A 20,268-nucleotide genomic window follows, 5' to 3' on the forward strand; every position below is an offset into this window, starting at 1 on the left:
ATAAATAATAAACTTTATTTATATCCCGCCCTCCCCAGCCGAAGCTGGGCTCAGGGCAGCTAACAACAATAAAATAATACAACATTCTAAAATCATTTCATTATAAAATTTATTCAAATCAAATTGATGGCAACCATTGGGCTAGAGTTCTGTGAAGATTGCCAAAGGAGGGAGTCAGGCTAATAATATTTTTTTTCTTTTGTTTTCCTTTTCCTGTGGCTGGTATGTCACCACTGCTGTTGTCCTACCAGGGTAACGCTTGTTTAAAGGGGATGAAGGAAGGGGGTTGGGAAAGTACAGGCAGAGCATAGGTGGTTGAGTAAAATGGGAAATCTTCTCTGGCTTGAATTATAGTCCGAGCCACAGAAGAATTCAGGTGCCTTGTAATGCTCACTTCCTATTGCAATGCAAATATCCTGGCCCAAGGCTAGCGAGATTTTACCAGAGGGAGAAGAAAAGTATGTTGTGGGACTTCCATCAGCCCCAGCCAGTCTGGTTCAGTGGTCAGAGATGATGGGAGTTGCAGTGCAGCAACACCTGGAGATCAAACACATCCATTCTTAAGGAAATTAGCCCTGAGTGCTCACTGGAAGGACAGATTGTGAAGCTGAGGCTCCAATACTTTGGCCACCTCATGAGAAGACTCCCTGGAAAAGACCCTGATGTTGGGAAAGATGGAGGGCACAAGGAGAAGGGGACGACGGAGGATGAGATGGTTGGACAGTGTTCTCGAAGCTACAAACATGAGTCTGATCAAACTGCGGGAGGCAGTGGAAGACAGGAGTGCCCAGCATGCTCTGGTCCATGGGGTCACGAAGAGTCGGACACGACTAAACTACTAAACAACAACAACAACACCTAGAGAGCTGTAGCTCCAAAACCCAATATATTATTCAATATATTATTCAACACAATATATTATTCCATTTTGCCCTTTTACCCAGTGTGGCAGCTCATAATCTGCAAATGCTAATGGTTCCGGGTTGTCTTCCCATTATTTTATTCCTCCCCCCCTTGTGGTTCTCTTGCAGGGCCAGGACCTGGGAAGTATGGTAGGTAGCCTCTCAGTGGCATTAAGGACCATGACTTCACCAAGTATGCTGAGCCAGCCTACACAATGCGTGTGAAATCCAGTGAAAGATGTAAGATGCTGACAAGTTAGGTTCTGTGTTATTTGGGTTTTCCCAACAGCATTAACTGACCCACAGGGTGAAGCTGGCTAAACAACTGTTAAATTTGCTGGCAAAACATTTGAACAGAGATTGACAACCTGTGTTTTTGGGACTCTCTAATTATCGGGGCCACAGTTGATGGGACCTGGGTGATCCATGATCAAGAGCTGGGTGGCTTTCCAAAGTTTCCATTCCAACTGGATCAATGGCACTGCATGTAGGGGGCTAATGTAGTTGTTTCTTGACTACAACTCCCATCAGCCCCAGTCAGCATGGTCAAGAATGATAGGAGTTGTAGTCCAGCAAGGGCTGGAGGGTCTTATACTGCTGATTATTATGGTTGCACAAAAATCAGGGTTCTCAGTTGTACAGCTGTGGACCTTAGTGGGAAGAGGATGATCTACACTTAAGCCATGTTGAAGGATAACAGGAATGGAGGTGCAGGGGGGCGGAGCTTAACATATTCACTGCTATCTAGCTAGTGGGTGCCTTTAATTGATATCGGATAGGAAGTCAGTCATTGCAACCAAGCTAAATAGCTCAGAATCCACACCATGCCTCATGCAGACAATTCTTCTTTCCTTTGCAAGTGATCTCGATCACGGAGAGTCCTGGGCCCTGCTACTATGTGGACCCAAGCATTTCCCGTCTAGGGATATGGAGACCAGTTTCATTCCGCATGGTGCAAGAGAGAAAGCGGGCATGTAAGTTGAAAGATGAGAGATACTATGATGGTCAAGATGGGGCTGGAGTGGCATCTGTGCAATTTTGTGATGAAAATGTTTCTTTCTCACCTTGTGCAAAGAAGGCTTGTTGGTCAATCCCTGAACATGAAAGAGAGGGAATGAAAAAGAATGAGTGTGAGTGAATGAGCAGGTGTGTTATGCATGAAAATGGATGTGTGGGAGCATTATGTGTGGAGCTGTGGTCTTAAACCACTGAGTCTCTTGGGCTTGCTGAGCAGAAGGTTGGTGGTTCGAATCCCTGAGACAGGGTGAGCTCCTGTTGCTCTGTTCCAGCTTCTGCCAATCTCGCAGCTTGAAAGCATACCTGTGCAAGTGGATAAATAGGTACTGCTCCAGGGGGGAGGTAAACGGCGTTTCCATGCACTCTGGCTTCTATCACAGTGTCCCGGTGCACCAGAATGCTGGCCACATGACCTGAAGTGAGATGAGCGCCACACCGCATAGACGCCTTTGACTATGTATGTAAGGTCCTTTACCTTACATTTACCTTTTACCTGCATGCATGTGGATTTGTGTATGAATGACAGAGAGCAGGGGTAGACTTTGGTAATACGGTTTTCTAAGTGAGGACAAAATTTGGCACTTCCCCCAATATATTTTATTTCCACAGTAATTCCTTTTGGTACAGTTGCTTTTTAATGGGGTTTCTCAGTAGGTACCCACATGAATATAAGTATTAATTATTACTATTATTATTACTATTATTATTGCTACTACCAATATTATTATTACTATTATTATTATTTTATGCTCCCTTGGCTCAGCACCCTGAGCAGGGGAACAGCCTGCACTGCCCTAGATCTGGCACTACAGAGAGAAGCATATGAAAAAGAGACAGGTGGCCTCACCCTCTTTTTTTATCAGCCACACTCACTGTTTGTCCCAGCCCCACTGGTTTGCAGGCCCTGGAAGGTTGACTGCATGGGAGTGTTGTCCATAGGCTGTAAAAGTTTATTCACTCTTTGATAAAAAAAATATTTCTGAGTAGGGGGTTTTCAAGAACCAGACAGGAAAACCAGCTATGTACAGAGACCTTACCTAAGTGGGCTGTTTGATGTGGGAGATTGTCTGGGGTGATATCAAAGTGTAGTTTAAAAGTGTCTGTGACGCCCATCCATCCCTCCATTCATTCCATGTGTGTGTGTGATCCCTATTGCTTTCCAGCTATTGGCCTTGACCGAGTGGGGCTGCTCTGGATAAAGGGGCATTCAAGGAACTGGGGGAAATATAGTTTTCCTGATTGGTGTTCCACCAAGTCAACTGGGTTGAAAAACACTTTTTACCATTAGGGTGTCTAAGTGTCCTACTTTACAGAGGGCAGTCCTCTAGCCAAAGGGTTCTTCCATGTGCTATATATATCAATAGTAACACCTTGAACCTGGCCTGGTAGCAAATCAGCAGCCAGTGCAGATCTTTGAGCACAGGTGTTATATGCTGACAAGGTCTCACTCCTGCCAGCAATCATGTTGCAGCATTCTGGTCAATCACGCTGGAAGTCTCATCTTCCTGATGCCAAGGGACCATAAGATGTTGAGCATGTGGCTGATGAACGGACAGAAAGGAGAGCCACCAAAAACAGCATAAGGGAAAACAAGAGGGTCATGTTGCTTTAGAGTCATAATCTAGGAAGTAGTCTGGAGGGTACCTATGGAATTAACAGTAAATGACAGTGAATTGCAAGGGAAGATGTCATGGAAGAGATTAATAGCAGTGCACTCTTAACTCCACAGGTGATGAACTTAGTTGGAAAGGCTGCTAGAAGAGGAGATTGGAGGACAATGCCATGATTTTTAAAAGTGGGGGGGATTTTCAGTCAAGGCAAGGAGGATAGTGCCTCTTCCTCCAACATCCTCAAAAGCACAACAGTTTACAAATGATTCAGCTTAAGAACAAATAGAATTCTCAAATTTAGAGAGAGAAAGAGAGAGAGAATATGCAAGGCTTGTCATCTACAAGGAGGAGCAGAGTATTGTAGCAAATACATGGGGAATGCTTTTCCCTTTCGTTTGAGAAACATCAATGGAAGCTTGGGATCTACTAATAGATCAATAAGTGGGGTTTTTTTACTCCTAACATTAGCAAGTAAAACAGCAACTTAAAAAACAAACAAACCCTGCATGGCAGATTGCTCCTTCTCTTTAAGCCTCAATGTTTCTCACCTGTCAGATTTTACATCCATCATTCCTGCCTCCTCCTGTGCTCCTGTAGGATATGATGTATCTGTTACAATATAGAAGCAATGCGGCCACGAGCTGGTAGCTTGAAAGCAAAACATAATGGGAATGTTGGGACTGTTCCGTGGGAAACAGAGGGACAGTCAATTAACAGTGCAGAGAGCACCGGAATTAGCTGAGAGCGTAATATGAGCTGTACAGGAAGTACAGGTGGAGTTTGTCTCTCGGCTGTTGGAGTTTGAAGAGAGCAGTCGTGTTTTTCTGTAACGCTGCAAAGACAGAAATAAAGGCATGTAAATATGTTTCTGTCTATCTCTTTCCCCTGCCGGGGGGGGGGGCAGGAAAGAGGGGGGGTGTTCTTCTCACGCTGAGAAGGATCGCCTATCACGACCTAGCCTGTATCCTGCTGGGGAATGCAGACAGGGAGGTCATCAGGAGATCAAGCCGGGTGCCTAGAGAGTTGCCAGGTTCTCCTAATAAAGGCTTGATTCCCAACATCTGGTAGCAGAGGATGGTTTTGATCCATGAAAGCAACAAGAGAGGTTGATGGAGCGTACTTCATCCTCTGCAAGGAGATAAGGAAGATATGGTAGCGTGCGGATGGAAGCACCGGAGGAGGTGTTTTTGCTGAGCAACGGAACCCCTAAGGTATGCTAATTTTATGGCTGTGAGAGTGAACGCGAATTGAGACATTCTTCGGTTCACTGAGTGTCTGCTTTTGGATGAAACCAGCACTGAAAGAGAGCCACATATTTCGCATACCTGAGTCTTGATAAGCCTGGAATGTCCAGTTGCTAAGCAACGAAACGTCAGTAAAGTGGAAAGTTACCGGCCAACAACGGAAGAGGGGCTGGGACTGTGAGAGGCTGGTAAACAGCGTTTGTTTTGTCTAATATCTCACTGCTCTTGAAAGGACTTTCAAAACAGCCTGTGTTTAACTGCCAAGTGAGGCAGTAAACAGCCAATAGACTCTTGGAATTTTACAGGCTCGAGAGTGAGAGCTGAGGCTTGGATTCAAAATGGATGCCAAGAAGGGAGGAGGCTTACCTTACCCACCTCCACTGACTAATGACAATTATTCCTCATGGTCTGTAAAGATGAAAGCCCTGCTTCAGAATCAGAGGATTTTTGGGGTGATTGAAAACCCCATCCCTGCTGCACCAACGCCAGGTTGGAATTCACAGAATGTGAGAGCCAGGACGGCCATAATTCTCTGTATCTCAGATGATCAACTCGTGCATATTCAGAATTTGCAATGCGCGCGTGAGATTTGGCAAACGCTGCTGTCAGGGGTTCAGGAGCAGAGGCACAGGAAAGGGAGGAAACAGAGAGCGAGGGGGAGGAATCCGGAGGTAATATGAGTGATGACAGCGGCCCGAGATCTCTGAGTCTTTCCAGTGAATCGGAAGATTCACAGAAAGGGGCGCCAGTGGTCAGAGCAAGGGGGGCGCCTAGGGGGACACCCCAGGTAGAAGGGACCAGAGGGGACTCAGAGAGCAGCAGTTGGAAATCGGGACCAGCTTCCCCACCAGAGCGCAGTAGGGGGGAGGGGTCCCAGGTATCGGGATCTGGCGGCTCGCCGCAAGCGGGAGGGCAGGAGTTAGGATTGGCCACACCTCCATCGGGGAGCGAGGAAACGGTCAAGAGGAAGGTTGAAGGCTGCGCGCGCGCGCCAAGTTCAAATGCACAGGAAGCCCGCCGCAAGGAGGGAGAAGAGTCGGGGGGGTCAGCGTCAGAAGAGTCCAGGAAGGAAGAGACCACGGGGGGTAGAGGGACCCAGAGGAGAAAGGAAAGACGGAAGAGGTGGAGTAAGGCTAGAGTATTAAGTTGGTGTACAGGAGGCGGAGACTCAGACGGAGCTTCGCCGGTCTAGCTTCTAAGACGTAGAGCTGCGCGCTGCGGCTTGAAAATGGAAACTGTAGCTCAATAAAGAAGTTTGTACAATACTGCCGGCTAGCGTGGTCCTCTGTGAGCTGGGACCTGGAAGCGGCTCTGACAGCTGCGTAGAATACATCAAAGAGATGCTGGTTCTTCAGCGTTGCTGCATTTTGAAAAGCTGACCAATCTAAGGCTAGTGCCAGATGGAGATGTACAAGCGCATCTGACAGAGATGAAATTCTTACGCCAGCAGATGGCGGAATGCAATTTCCCTCTACAGGAAGACATATTCTGCTTCATGATTATTAACAGCCTTAATCGGACTTATGCTGCTGCATCGTGAGTGTCGGAGAAGGCCTCTCCCTCCTCAGGCTCACTCCATCCGGCCTAGGGGGCGGGGCCCAGGCTCACCTTCGCCACAGCTTTAAGAGGCCTCATTGGGGTCTGGGACATCGCTGCTGCTGCATCGGAGTGTCGGAGAAGGCCTCTCCCTCCTCAGGCTCACTCCATCTGGCCTAGGGGGCGGGGCCCAGGCTCACCCCCGTAATAGCTTTAAGGACACTGGTGCTGCTGCAGCAAATGTTGAAGATGTTTATATATATTTTAAGGTGTTTTAAAGGTGTTTTTATTGTTTACTTTGTTGTACCACCGTGAATGGTGGTTTTTATCTATGTATTTTTGTTTGTTCCGTCTTGTTTTGTTTTTGGGGTTGGACATCGAGTGGGGTGGGGATTGGTTTTGTTTGGGCACAATTGTTTTGGTTGTTTTGTTTTCTAATTTGTAAATGGAGGTTAGTATGAGGCTTGGGATTGCTACCGTGGAGGGGCGAGGGAGGTATGGAGGTGGGGGCAGATGTTATAGGCGAAGGGGATTGAGATACGGATATGCTCGTACCCCTTCCAATCTGCGCCCCATCCCGAGGGACGAGGGTAGGGTGAGCAAGGATTACTCACTTCCTTCACTGGTGTTGTGCAATGCCAGGTCTATAGGCAACAAAACCGCTACCCTGCGAGATTTCTTTACCTCGCAGGGGGTTGACCTGGCTTGTGTGATGGAGACCTGGGTGCGCGAAGGGGTAACTGTTACCTTACGAGAGATGGCGCCCCCGGGTTTCTCCGTCCTCCACCAGTCACGGACTGTGGGCCGGGGGGGAGGGGTGGCAGTATTAATCCGGGAAGATTGTTCTTTCAGGGCTCTACCATCGCCATTGATCCCTGGCATTGAATGTGTTGGCCTAGTGTGGGGCTCCGAGGAGAGCTTGGCTGTCTGGCTGGTGTACCGGCCACCTAGCGTACCAGCAGCCACCCTGTCAGGCCTGTTGGAGGCGGTGGCCGGCTGGGCCTTGGAGTTCCCTAACCTATTGGTATTGGGAGACTTCAACTTCCACGCTGATGCCACTCCCTCCTCACAGGCTCTGGACCTGGTGTCTTCCATGGCGACACTAGGGCTCTCCCAGTTTGTTTCGGGCCCCACACATCAAGCAGGCCACACGCTGGATTTGATCTTTGGCGCCGGTATAGATGTGATCATGTCTCCTTCGATGAAGGTGCCATGGTCTGATCACTATGCTCTGAAAGCCAGGATTGATGTTCCACCCCCACCCTGCTTAGGTGGCGAGCCGATTTGGGCTCGCCCGCAGAGGCTGATGGACCCTGATAGATTCCGTCAAGCCTTGCGGGACCTTTCTCCCCCTGGCGACTCATTGACTGAGCTTGTTGAGGGCTGGAATACCCAGCTCCTGGCAGCCATCGATGAGATTGCACCTAAGCGCCCTCTACGACCCCGCAGAAACCGGGCTCCCTGGTTTACCGAGGAGCTTCGGAAAATGAAGCGGGACCTCAGACGGCTAGAGCGAGTATGGCGGGGTGCCCGTGACGGAGCCTCAAGAACATCTTATAGGGTTTTTATGAAAACCTATGAGATGGCAGTGAAGGCCGCTAAGACGTCTTACTTCTCGGCTTGCATTGCATCCGCTAGCTCTCGCCCGGCGCAATTATTTAGTATAATTCGGTCTTTAACATCCCTTGAAGGACAGCCAAATTTAAATAACAATCTGACACACAGCTGTGAGGCATTTGCGAGCTTTTTTGCGGAGAAGGTCCTGTTGCTCCGCCATGACCTCCCTGCCAATTTGGATACAATAAAGGAACTGGAGGCCCCTCGACTGTCCTCGGGTCCAGTATTGGACCACTTTGACCGGATATCTCCAGCCGATGTGGACAGATTCCTCCAAGCTGGAAAGCCCACCACCTGTCCTCTTGACCCGTGCCCGTCATGGCTGATTAGAGCGTGTCCAGACGAGGTGCGGGCCCCCCTGGGGGATATCATCAATTTGTCCCTTGGCACCGGGATATTCCCAGGGGAACTGAAGGAGGCGGTGGTGCGTCCGCTCTTAAAGAAAACATCATTAGATCCCTCAAATCTATCCAATTACCGCCCGGTCTCGAATCTTCCATTCCTGGGTAAGGTGATTGAGAGAGCGGTTGCTGAACAGCTTGGTAGGTTTCTGGATGAAACATCTGCTTTGGATCCATTCCAGTCCGGCTTCCGCGCTGGTCATGGGACCAAGACGGCTCTGGTCGCCCTAACAGATGATCTCTGCAGGCAGCTGGATCGAGGCGGGTCGGGGCTGCTGATTCTTCTAGATCTGTCAGCAGCCTTTGACATGGTCGATCACGAACTCCTGGACCACCGCCTTGCCGACGTGGGGATCCAGGGCACAGTCCTTCAATGGCTGCACTCGTTTCTCTCTGGTCGGGGACAGAGGGTGGCGCTTGGGGGGGAATTGTCATCGCGCCACTCCTTGGTGTGTGGAGTGCCTCAGGGTGCAATTCTCTCCCCTGAAGCGTCAGGCAAAAGTCGTACCAAGTCCCAGGTGAAACCTGCAAAAGACTTCCGGTCAGCACCAGCGACCAATGGCGGATTCCCTCTGAGCTCCGGAGGGAATCGGCTCCACGGGGACAGGGTCTGACCGCTGCGGCGAAGCGGGACCCGAAGAAATCTCAGGCGGGGAAGCCTGAGAACTTGGAGACTCGACGGGCTCCGTTTGCGCCCCCCTTTTTAAAGGCTCCGGAACGGAAAGGGGGTGTGTGGCGCGGAGAGCGCTGATTTCTTTCTGGACAATTGGAAGCTAAAGCAACTACCCGTGAGTAGGAGTAAGCAAGTAATTGGAAGAAAAATTTAGTTAATTTGGCACCGAAACGGGAAAGGCACAAACAGGAAGTCTGCCTCTTCCAACTTGTAAATAGATTAAAGTAAAGAGACTGTAAAGCTGTAACCCTGAAAGACGACTTTTAAAGGTCAAATCCAGCACCAAAAAAGACGACTCCCCTCCGGTTTGCAGGAGTGGAGGGGGGAGAACCGAGCATTATTTTACCTGCAAGAAAAGAGGGTGTAAATATATTTCTGCTGTCTCGGAAAACTGGGAACGGACTGCCTATGACAGGGAAGGTCGACCAGTGGGAAGAATTGTCTGCATGTTAAGGGTAAAGAATATTGACACTTTGAGAAAGATACAGTGTTTATAGATCTGCCTTTGACTATAAAGTAACTTTTTAGAGACACTGAAACTTTTCTAAAAGCATTGAAACTCTGGCTTTTGAGGGATATTGGAACTTTTAAGAACTATACTTGTTTTTAACAGTTGCATAGTGAAGTTGGAAGGGTGTCCCCCTAGAGGAGACTACGTTGTAACAACTATTTTGTCATCAAGTTACCAAGCTCTGGAAAATTACTTTGCAAAACAAACTCACCAAGCGTGTGACTGACCTTGGGCTTGTTATGGCAGATGGGAAAGGGAAGATAGAGCTGGTGAGTGGCATACAGGATAAAACTACCAGATCCGGCAGACAATACAAGACTGATATTACTTTTCAGAGAAGGGCCTCAACATCCGGAGCGGCAGGCACAGTAGGAGCTGCTGCTTCGCAAGTAAAATCAAAAGCTATGTCATCTGAAGAGCTATTGGCTCAGGCACTTGGCAAAATTGATGCATCTTTGGAAAAATTAGCCAAACAGGTTGCAGAGACAAATAAACAAGTAGCTGGGGCCTCAGCAAAAATAGATTTGAACACTCCAAGTATTAATGAACTGGGGAACAAGGTGAACTCCAATACACAGTCCATTGAAAAACTATTAGAGGAATCAGCCTCGACTCGACAGATTGCAGAGGAAGCTAAGGATATTGCAACTGCTGTTCAAGAGAAGATACCACCGGTATATAAGAAATTAGAGGATCACGACCTGACACTCTCTATGATTGAATTACAAAGAAAGGAGAGAAACCTAAGAATTAGAGCAGTACCTGAAAGTGAGAAAGACAACTTGATAGACTTCCTTACAAAGGAATTCACAGACTTTTGGCAACAAGACCTGGGGAAAGATGAATTCAAATGGTGAGTGCATTTAGACTCAGCAAAAGACAAGGAAAGAACAGAGCAAGAGATTGTTTGATCACCTTAAGAACAAAAGAAGAAAGAGATAAAATCTTGAATCTGCACTACCAAAGAACCTTGGAAATTGAAGACTCATTTGTTGAGTCCTTCAAGGATATACCTAAACACATTTTGGATATAAGGGCTTATTATAAAGATCTTGTCGGCCTACTTAGAAGAAATAAAATACTCTTCAGGTGGGAATTTCCCCAAGGTTTATCTTTTAAATACAAAGGAAGGAAAATAAGAATAAGGACAGTGAATGATACAGACAAGTTTCTGAAAGATCACGAGGAGGACTTACAGAAGGAAGTGGAATCAGGAGAGGAGCTGACTGCATCAGGAAAAGGAATTCTAGACATAGCAAACTTGTCATTTGGATTCCCGGGCCCAGGGAAAGACACACCACCGACAGAAGAACAACAACAACTCGGTGCAGTTGGAGGGAAAGCTAAGTAACTTACCATGGCTCTGCAACTTTTAACCTGGAATTGTAATGGACTGAATTCCCCTCGGAAGAGGAAATCTGTTTTTCATGTATTAAGGAAAGAACAATTGGACTTGATTTGTTTAAAAGAAACACATGTAATGAGGCTACACAGGAAAATGCTTATTAATAAGAGATTGGGACAAGAATTTATTTCGTATGACAAAGTTAAAAAGAGAGGCTTGGTGATATATGCAAAGGAGAAATTGCTACCAAAATTTCATAGAATCATAGAGTTGGAAGAGACCACAAGGGCCATTGAGTCCAACCCCCTGCCAAGCAGGAAACACCATCAGAGCACTCCTGACATATGGTTGTCAAGCCTCTGCTTAAAGACCTCCAAAGTAGGAGACTCCACCACACTCCTTGGCAGCAAATTCCACTGTCGAACAGCTCTTACTGTCAGGAAGTTCTTCCTAATGTTTAGGTGGAATCTTCTTTCTTGTAGTTTGGATCCATTGCTACGTGTCCGCTTCTCTGGAGCAGCAGAAAACAACCTTTCTCCCTCCTCTATGTGACATCCTTTTATATATTTGAACATGGCTATCATATCACCCCTTAACCTCCTCTTCTCCAGGCTAAACATGCCCAGCTCCCTTAGCCGTTCCTCATAAGGCATCATTTCCAGGCCTTTGACCATTTTGGTTGCCCTCCTCTGGACACGTTCCAGTTTGTCAGTGTCCTTCTTGAACTGTGGTGCCCAGAACTGGACACAGTACTCCAGGTGAGGTCTGACCAGAGCAGAATACAGTGGCACTATTACTTCCCTTGATCTAGATGCTATACTCCTATTGATGCAGCCCAGAATTGCATTGGCTTTTTTAGCTGCCGCGTCACACTGTTGGCTCATGTCAAGTTTGTGGTCAACCAAGACTCCTAGATCCTTTTCACATGTACTGCTCTCAAGCCAGGTGTCCCCCATCTTGTATTTGTGCCTCTCATTTTTTTTTGCCCAAGTGCAATACTTTACATTTCTCCCTGTTAAAGTTCATCTTGTTTGTTTTGGCCCAGTTCTCTAATCTGTCAAGGTCGTTTTGAAGTGTGATCCTGTCCTCTGGGGTGTTAGCCACCCCTCCCAGTTTGGTGTCATCTGCAAATTTGATCAGGATGCCCTTGAGTCCATCAGCCAAGTCGTTGATAAAGATGTTGAATAAGACCGGGCCCAAGACAGAACCCTGTGGCACCCCACTAGTCACTCTTCTCCAGGATGAAGAGGAACCACTTATACCGAAAACAGAGACTGAAAAGACTCAACTTAAGAACTACCGTCCCATATCCTTATTAAATGTGGATTACAAAATTTTTGCTGATATTTTGGCTAAGAGGCTGAAAAAAGTACTGATTGAAGAGATTCATAAGGACCAAGCGGGTTTTCTGCCGGGAAGACATTTATCTGATAATCTGAGGAACGTAATTGACATTTTGGAAAAGTTAGAAGTGAATATAAACACTAAAGCAGTTTTGATATTCGTGGGTGCAGAGAAAGCCTTTGATAATATATCTTGGAGTTTTATGAAAAAGAACTTGCAGGGTATGGGGGTAGGCCAAGGTTTTGAAAATGGTATAGGTGCAATATATTCTGAACAAAAGGCTAAATTAATTGTAAATAATGTGGTTACGGAACAATTTAAGATAGAAAAAGGAACACGACAGGGGTGCCCAATTTCCCCATTGCTTTTTATATCGGTCCTGGAGGTTCTGCTCAATATGATCAGAAGAGACCGGCAGGTTAAAGGTATACAGGTCGGAGCTAAACAATATAAATTGAGAGCATTTGCAGGTAACCTAGTTTTGACGTTACAGGAGCCAGAGTCTAGTACCAAAAGAGTATTAGAATTAATTCAAGAGTTTGGTCAGGTGGCAGGATTTAAATTGAACAAATTAAAAACTAAGGTTTTGGAGAAAAACTTAACATCATTGGAAAGAGAGAAGTTCCAGAATGAAACAGGTTTGACTGTGGTTAAGAAAGTGAAATACTTGGGGATTAATATGACAGCTAAAAATGGAAATTTGTTTAAAGATAACTATGAAAAATGCTGGACGGAAGTTAAAAAAGATTTAGAAATTTGGTCAAACTTGAAGCTTTCCTTGTTAGGTCGAATTGCTGTTATAAAGATGAATGTATTGCCAAGAATGTTATTTTTGTTTCAATCATTGCAAATTTTGGACAAAATGGACTGTTTCAAGAAGTGGCAGAGAGACATTTCTAGATTTGTCTGGCAGGGCAAGAAGCCCAGAATAAAATTTAAAATATTAACTGATGCAAAGGATAGAGGTGGATTTGCCCTGCCAGACTTTAAACTCTACTATGAATCAGCGGCATTTTGCTGGCTGAAAGAATGGCTGCTTCTTGAGAACACAGACATTTTGGATTTAGAAGGTTTTAATAACGTTTTTGGGTGGCATGCATACTTGTGGTATGACAAGGTTAAAGCACATAAAGCATTTAAAAATCATATTGTCAGAAGAGCATTGTTTAATGTCTGGATAAGATATAAAGATTTACTTGAAAATAAAACCCCAAGGTGGTTGTCACCGATGGAAGCAAAGGCCCAGAAAAAGCTCAATATGGAGGCCAAATGGCCGAAATATTGGGAAATTTCGGAACAAGAAGGAGATAAACTGAAATTACAGAGTTTCGAGAAATTAAAAAGTAAAGTGAGAGATTGGCTCCATTATTATCAGATAATGGAGGCCTACAATTTGGATAAAAAAGTTGGCTTCCAGGTGGGAAATACTAAACTGGAAACAGAACTGTTAGAACCCAAAACCAAGATTTTTGTCAAAAATGTATAACTTGCTGTTGAAATGGAATACTCAGGATGAAACGGTTAAATCTGTCATGATTAAATGGGCACAAGATGTTGGACATAATATTAATTTTGCTGACTGGGAACAGTTGTGGACCACCGGAATGAAATTTACGGCATGTAATGTCTTAAGAGAAAATATTATGAAAATGATTTACAGGTGGTACATGACCCCAGTCAAGCTCGCAAAAATCTATCTATCATTTGCCCGATAACAAATGTGGGAAATGTAAAGAAATGGAAGGTACATTCTTTCACCTTTGGTGGACGTGCCCAAAGATTAAGGCTTTCTGGGAGATGATATATAATGAACTGAAAAAGGTATTTAAGTATACCTTCCTGAAAAAAACAGAGGCCTTTCTCCTGGCCAATTGGTGCCAAAGAAGGACAGAACTTTTTTTATGTATGCAACGACAGCAGCAAGAATACTTATTGCAAAGTATTAGAAGACGCAAGATTTGCCCACTTTGGGAGAATGGCAGATGAAGCTGATTGACTGTATGGGACTGGCAGAAATGGCTGGCAGAATCCGTGACCAGGGAGAAGAGTCGGCAGAGGATGATTGGGAAAAATTTAAGGACTATTTACAAAAATATTGCAAAATTAAGGAATGTTTTAGTATTGCTGTCCATGAGATCTCACCCAGCACTTCCCTAAGTTTTATGAAGTCGGCTTTCTTAAAGTCAAGAAATTGAGTCCTAGTATGCTTGGCTGCTCCTTTCCGCTGTATAGTAAACTTCAGAAGAGCATGATCACTCGCGCCTAATGATCCATCCACATCTACCCCACTAACCAGGTCATCAACATTGGTTAGGACCAGATCTAAAATGGCTGTTCCTCTTGTTGCTTCTCCCACTTTCTGGACAATGAAGTTGTCTGCAAGGCCAGTGAGGAATCTGTTTGACCTTATGCTCTTGGCTGAGTTTGACGTCCAACAAATATCCGGGTAATTGAAGTCCCCCATTACTACTATCTCCCTTCCTTTTGCATGCTTGGCCATCTGTTCCAGGAAGGCATCATCTATGTCCTCCGTTTGGCTTGGGGATCTATAGTAAACTCCCACAATGAGGTCTCTGTTATTCTTCTCTCCCTTAATTTTGACCCAAATGCTCTCACTTTGGCTTTGAGGATCTAAATCTTGGATCTCTTCACAGGTATACACATCCCTGACATATAACGCCACTCCTCCTCCTTTCTTGTCTGGTCTGTTTCTCTGAAATAGATTGTATCCCCCCATTATTACATTCCAATCGTGGGACTTATCCCACCAGGTTTCAGTGATGCCTATTATGTCATATTTAGTTTGCTGTACCAAGAGCTCAAGCTCATCTTGTTTATTTCCCATGCTTTGCGCATTAGTGTACAGACATTGAAGTCCATTAATCATTCCCCCGTGTCTCTTATTTAAGGATTTTTTCCTCCCACCACTAGGTCCACGTGCTGTTTGCTCCATTTGGTCTATGACATTTGGATGATCATCTTCATTCATTGATAGTCTCCTACCTTCAGGAGCACTGTCTCCCTCCCCCACATTAGTCAGTTTAAAGCCCTCCTGATGAGGTTTCTGAGATTTTTGGCAAAAACATTTCTCCCAACCGTTGTGAGGTGCAGCCCATCACTTGCCAGAAGTCCATCTTCAAGAAACTGCAGTCCGTGATCTAAGAATCCAAACCGTTCCTGTTTACACCATTTGCGAAGCCAGCTGTTCACTTCCACTATTTTCCCCTCTCTCCCTGGGCCACGTCGTTCAACTGGGAGGACAGATGAGATGACAATTTGTGCATTTAGTTGCTTCAATTTCCTGCCGAGAGCCTCGTAGTCTCTTTTGATCTTCTGGAGGCTATTGCTTGCAGTGTCATTGGTTCCCACATGAACCAAGAGGAAGGGGTATTTGTCAGTGGGTTTTATGATTCCTTGCAGTCGTTCAGTTACATCTTGGATCTTAGCCCCGGGGAGACAGCACACTTCCCGAGACATCTTGTCAGGCCCACAGATCACTGCTTCTGTTCCCCTCAGTAGGGAATCCCCTATCACCACTACACGCCTCCTCTTGGGTTTGGTCGGGGTTCTTCCGTGAGCTGTCCGTTCCAAGGTCGCCTGTGTTGGGAAACTGCCAGGGAGATAACGTCCATCACGGCCCCCAAGCCGGAGTTCGGAGATTCCATCGGCCTCCCGTAGTCACGCAGATCCAACAGTTAGGGGCACAAAGCCTTTGGAATTCCTAGCCACATTCCAGGGCTTGGTGCACCCTCTTTCAGCAGAAAGCACAGTCAAAAGCTTGCACCGCAGAAGAGCAGAAGAGCATTTTTACAGACTTTATTTAGAACATGAACAGAACAAAAGAAAACACGTCCATTCTCAGTCAGCGTCTCTGACCATCTGACAAAAACGAAAGGAATATCTGAACAAAAACATCCTGTGATCAGGACATGCGCAGACTCTGTGACTCCCCAAAGCCTGCTCCCTTTAAGGTGGAACGGAAATATCCTAACATCCTCCCCCTTTCCGTGTAACCTGTTGTACCTGTGGTTCACCCAATTGCAACCTTTGTACATAAACCTTAAGTTGTTCTTTGTTAACAACCTTAGACAACAGATCAGCAGGAATTTCATTTCCTGCCATGTAGGACACCCGAATCAGTCCTTTCTGAATACACTCTCTTGCACGATGTAGCTTAATCTGCAAGTACTTGGTTCTCTGCTTGCAACTCTCCGAGTTCAGCAAAGCCAAACAAGATCTATTGTCTTGATACACTTGTACAGGACATTTCACAGACACTCTGATGTCCTTAAACAGTTGCATCAACCATTCACAATCCATGAGTGAAAATGACAGAGCATTGAGTTCTGCTTCACAGGAACTTAGGCTCACTGTTGTCTGCTTCCTGCACAACCAGTCAAACAGGCAGTGGTTGTACATGTAGCATACTCCAGAAGTGCTTGTACCATCCGTGGTGTCACTTCCAAAACTTGCATCTGCAAAGATTTCAAGACCTCCAGTCTTCTGACTGGTGAACCTCAGCCTGTAGTGCATAGTCCCTTTCAAATAGCGGGCTATGCGCTTCAGAGCTTTCCAATCCTGAACCGTAGGATTGTTGGCATGTCTGCTAAGCAGATTACAGCTTACAGCTATGTCAGGTCTTGAACATCTGGCAATGAAATTTAGCTTGCCTAGAATGCATCTGTATAGCGTTGTGTCAGAAAACGCTTCAGCAGTACTGTCTACCTGGTAACCTGTCACCATCGGTGTGTCTGCTGGGTTTGCATCAACCAAATTCAACCTGGTTAATACATCAGCAATTTTCTGTGTTTGGTGTACCAGAAAATTACCTGCTTGGTCCTTCTCCACCTGCAGAGAAAGATAGTTGGGTACCTCACCAAGATCCTTCATGTCAAAGTGCTCCTTCAGTTGAGCTAGGGTGCTTTGGTAAAATGCCTGATTCTTCCAAAACATCAGAAGATCATCAACAAAACATAAACAATACAGTTTGTTTTGCCCCTCCTCCTTGACAAACACACATGGATCAGCTTTGCCCTGGTGAAAACCTAGAGAAAGCAATGTCTCAGTGAGTTTTGTGTTGCAACACCTGGCACTCTGCTTGAGACCATATAAGGATTTCCGCAGTTTACAGACCATTCCCTTCTGTATCTCCATCCCATCAGGTGGAAGCATGAGACCATATAAGGATTTCCGCAGTTTACAGACCATTCCCTTCTGTATTTCCATCCCATCAGGTGGAAGCATGTACAGCTCCTCCCCCAAAACCCCGTACAAAAAAGCTGTATTAATGTCATGATGGGTAACATGCAGTTTCTCCTCCGCAGCGATCTTGAGCATTAGCCGTATGCTCTCATATTTGACTGTGGGAGAGTAGGTCTCGTGGTAATCCTGTCCTGGTACCTGTGAAAAACCTCTGGCAACCAATCTGGCTTTGTGTCTGACTACCTTGCCATTCTGGTCTGTCTTGGCCTTGAAGACCCATTTGCTGCCAACCAGTCTCATTCCTGGGACTACCGGTACCAGTTCCCAAGTTTGGTTCCTGTTCAAGGAATCAACTTCAGCCTTCATGGCATTAAGCCAAGGCTCAGCATCTTTAGAGGTTAACTCCTGAACCTCTTTGAAGCTTGAAGGTTCCCATACCTTCTCTGAGCTACCAAGAACAGCAGTTGCTGTCTTAGCAAACTCATCAGCATACCTCTTTGGAGGTCTGCCCTTGGTCGCCCTTTCAGATCTACGTACTAGACGCAAGTCTTCTGGACTCATCTCCTCTTTCTTAGGAGAAAAGTGACCAATGGTGAACAGTGGTTCTTCCAGTTCATTGTCAGACGCATCAGATGGTCTGACTGAGGCCTTTGCGCTCTGGTAGTCTGCTGTGTCATCACTTTCACTGACATCAGCAGCAGCGCCGCCCACTGAACTGGAATCCGAACTCTGATCATCATCATCATCATCATCATCATCTTCATCCTCATCATCAGCAGCAGCAGCTTTCTCATCTTTAGCTGCTTGCTTGACATCACCTTCATCCTCCTCTGGGTAACTCTGGAAAATTCCCACATTTTCCCCCCACTTAGGATTGTACTCAACACTCCTTGTGAACTTAATGGACTTAGAGTCAGTCATCCATACCCTGTATGCACCTTTTTCGTACCCCATGAACAAACCATGTGCCCCACGCTTCCCAAGCTTGTTGGTTTGTTGTGTGCGTACCCACATGTCCGAACCAAAGATTTTCATGTGTTTGGTGTTGGGTTTCTTGCCAAACATCTTCTCATAGGGGGTACAACCAATGGGTGATGACAATCTGCGATTAAACGCGTAAACAAAATTCCCCAGAGCCTCCCCCCAAAACTTATCAGGGAGATTGGCATCATGCAACAAGGTTTTTATTCCTTGCAGCAATGTTTGATTTGCTCTCTCCGCAAGACCATTCATCCATGGCGATCTGGGCGTTGACATGTCATGCTGGATTCCCTTCTCAGTCAGGAAAGCTTCAAACTGCTGAGAAGTGAACTCCCCGCCCCGATCAGTAAACAAAGAAGAAATACGTTTACCGTGCACATTCTCCAACCAAGCACAGAATGCCTTAAACTTCGGAAACGCTTGCGATTTCTGTTCGAGCAAATACACATGAATGTACCTGGGAAAAGAATCAATCAGAATCATGAAGTACCTTGCTCCTCCTAAAGAGGGCGCAAGTGGACCAACCAGGTCCGCATGTACTAGCTGGTAGGGTTTGGAAGCCTGCCTGCTAGACTCCTTGCCTTTTGGAGCAACCTTCACTTTGTTCTCTGCACAAGATACACACTTCATGTGAAATTTACAGGGTTTGATGTTCAAACCCTCAACCACCTCTGGCATCTTGGCCAGTGCCTTCCAAGAGAGGTGACCAAATCTTCGATGCGCATCGTGAATGCAACCTGCATGAAGAACTTTGTTAGTTTGTGCAACACAACAAGAATCAGCCTTAGATACAACAGCAGTGTCATCATAAGATATATGGAACAAACCATCCATAAACTTTGCATGCAAATAGTCCTCTTTTCCTTTACTGATGACACAGATGCTCCTCTTGAAGGAAATCTGAAAACCACGCCCAGTAAGCTGTGGGACGCTCAGCAAGTTGCTTGCAGCTCCTGGAACAAAAAGTACATTACTGATGGTAGTGTGCAGACTTGCAAGTTTCACAGTCCCTTCTCCTGCAATTTGCAACGTCCTTCCATCAGCCAGGTGGATCTCACCTTCCTGAGGCTTGAAGGAGATAAAGAGATGGCGATCCTTCGAAATGTGGCGCGTACAGCCTGAATCAACAACAAAGCTGCCTTTGGCTGTTGGAGCAGTCCTTACAGCAAGCAAACCCTTGTTTTCCACTGGTGTGGGCTTTTGCAGCTTGCCCCCCTGTTTCTGGTCAGCAGACGTGCCTTTAGCCTTTGGTGAAGCTGAGCCAGCAAACAACGCTTTGTTTTTCCCTTGCGCGGGCTCTTCACCCTCCCTCTGCTCCTGGCCATCTGCAGGCGGCTGCCTGTGTTTACCTTTGCCTTTCCGGCCTCTGCAAAGGCGATGGCCTTGGTTCTCACGAGAACCAGAGCTCTCAGCTGCCGACTCCTTGGCTCCCCCTGGAGGCTGGAATGCTGCCTGGGATGACGTGACGGTCAGCTCCCCCTGCAGCTTGCAACCGGTGCCCTCAGCATCCCTACATTCATTCGCATTCTGGGAAACAGCTAGGACCTCCGATGCAGTCAAACTCTGGGCTGGGATTATTGGCTTGTGAGCTTTCATCAAAGCAGTCCACATCCCACGTGCAGTGGTGTTGCCAGCCAGCGTCTTAATTTCCTCAAGAGATACGGATAGGACTATTACGTCTATCGCTTTCGAATCATGCGATTTCCATCTCTCTGTCAGAGGAACCGGAGGGGGCTCAGAAACGACATGCCACACCCCAAACTGACGCAGCAAACTCTCACACCATTTTGCCCAGGTTTCATAATTCTGCCCATCCAACTTAGGGCATTCAGCATTTGCCTTTGGGCACTGAGTGGCCTCTGAAGCTTCAAAAGCGTGGAAAAAC

General features: G+C 46.2%; 1 pseudogene across 1 annotated transcript in view; it reads left to right on the plus strand.

Annotated features, from left to right (window-relative positions):
- LOC308578340 (protein CIMAP1C-like) overlaps window positions 1-20,268 on the plus strand; it is a 32,981-nt pseudogene that overhangs the window by 8,879 nt on the left and 3,834 nt on the right. Inside the window, exons 3-4 of the transcript in view lie at window positions 1,032-1,142; window positions 1,763-1,876. The product of the transcript in view is annotated as a protein CIMAP1C-like (transcript). The remainder of the gene's footprint in view (window positions 1-1,031; window positions 1,143-1,762; window positions 1,877-20,268) is intronic.

This window comes from Podarcis bocagei (genome assembly GCF_964188305.1).
Source record: "Podarcis bocagei genome assembly, chromosome: W".
NCBI lineage: Eukaryota > Metazoa > Chordata > Lepidosauria > Squamata > Lacertidae > Podarcis > Podarcis bocagei.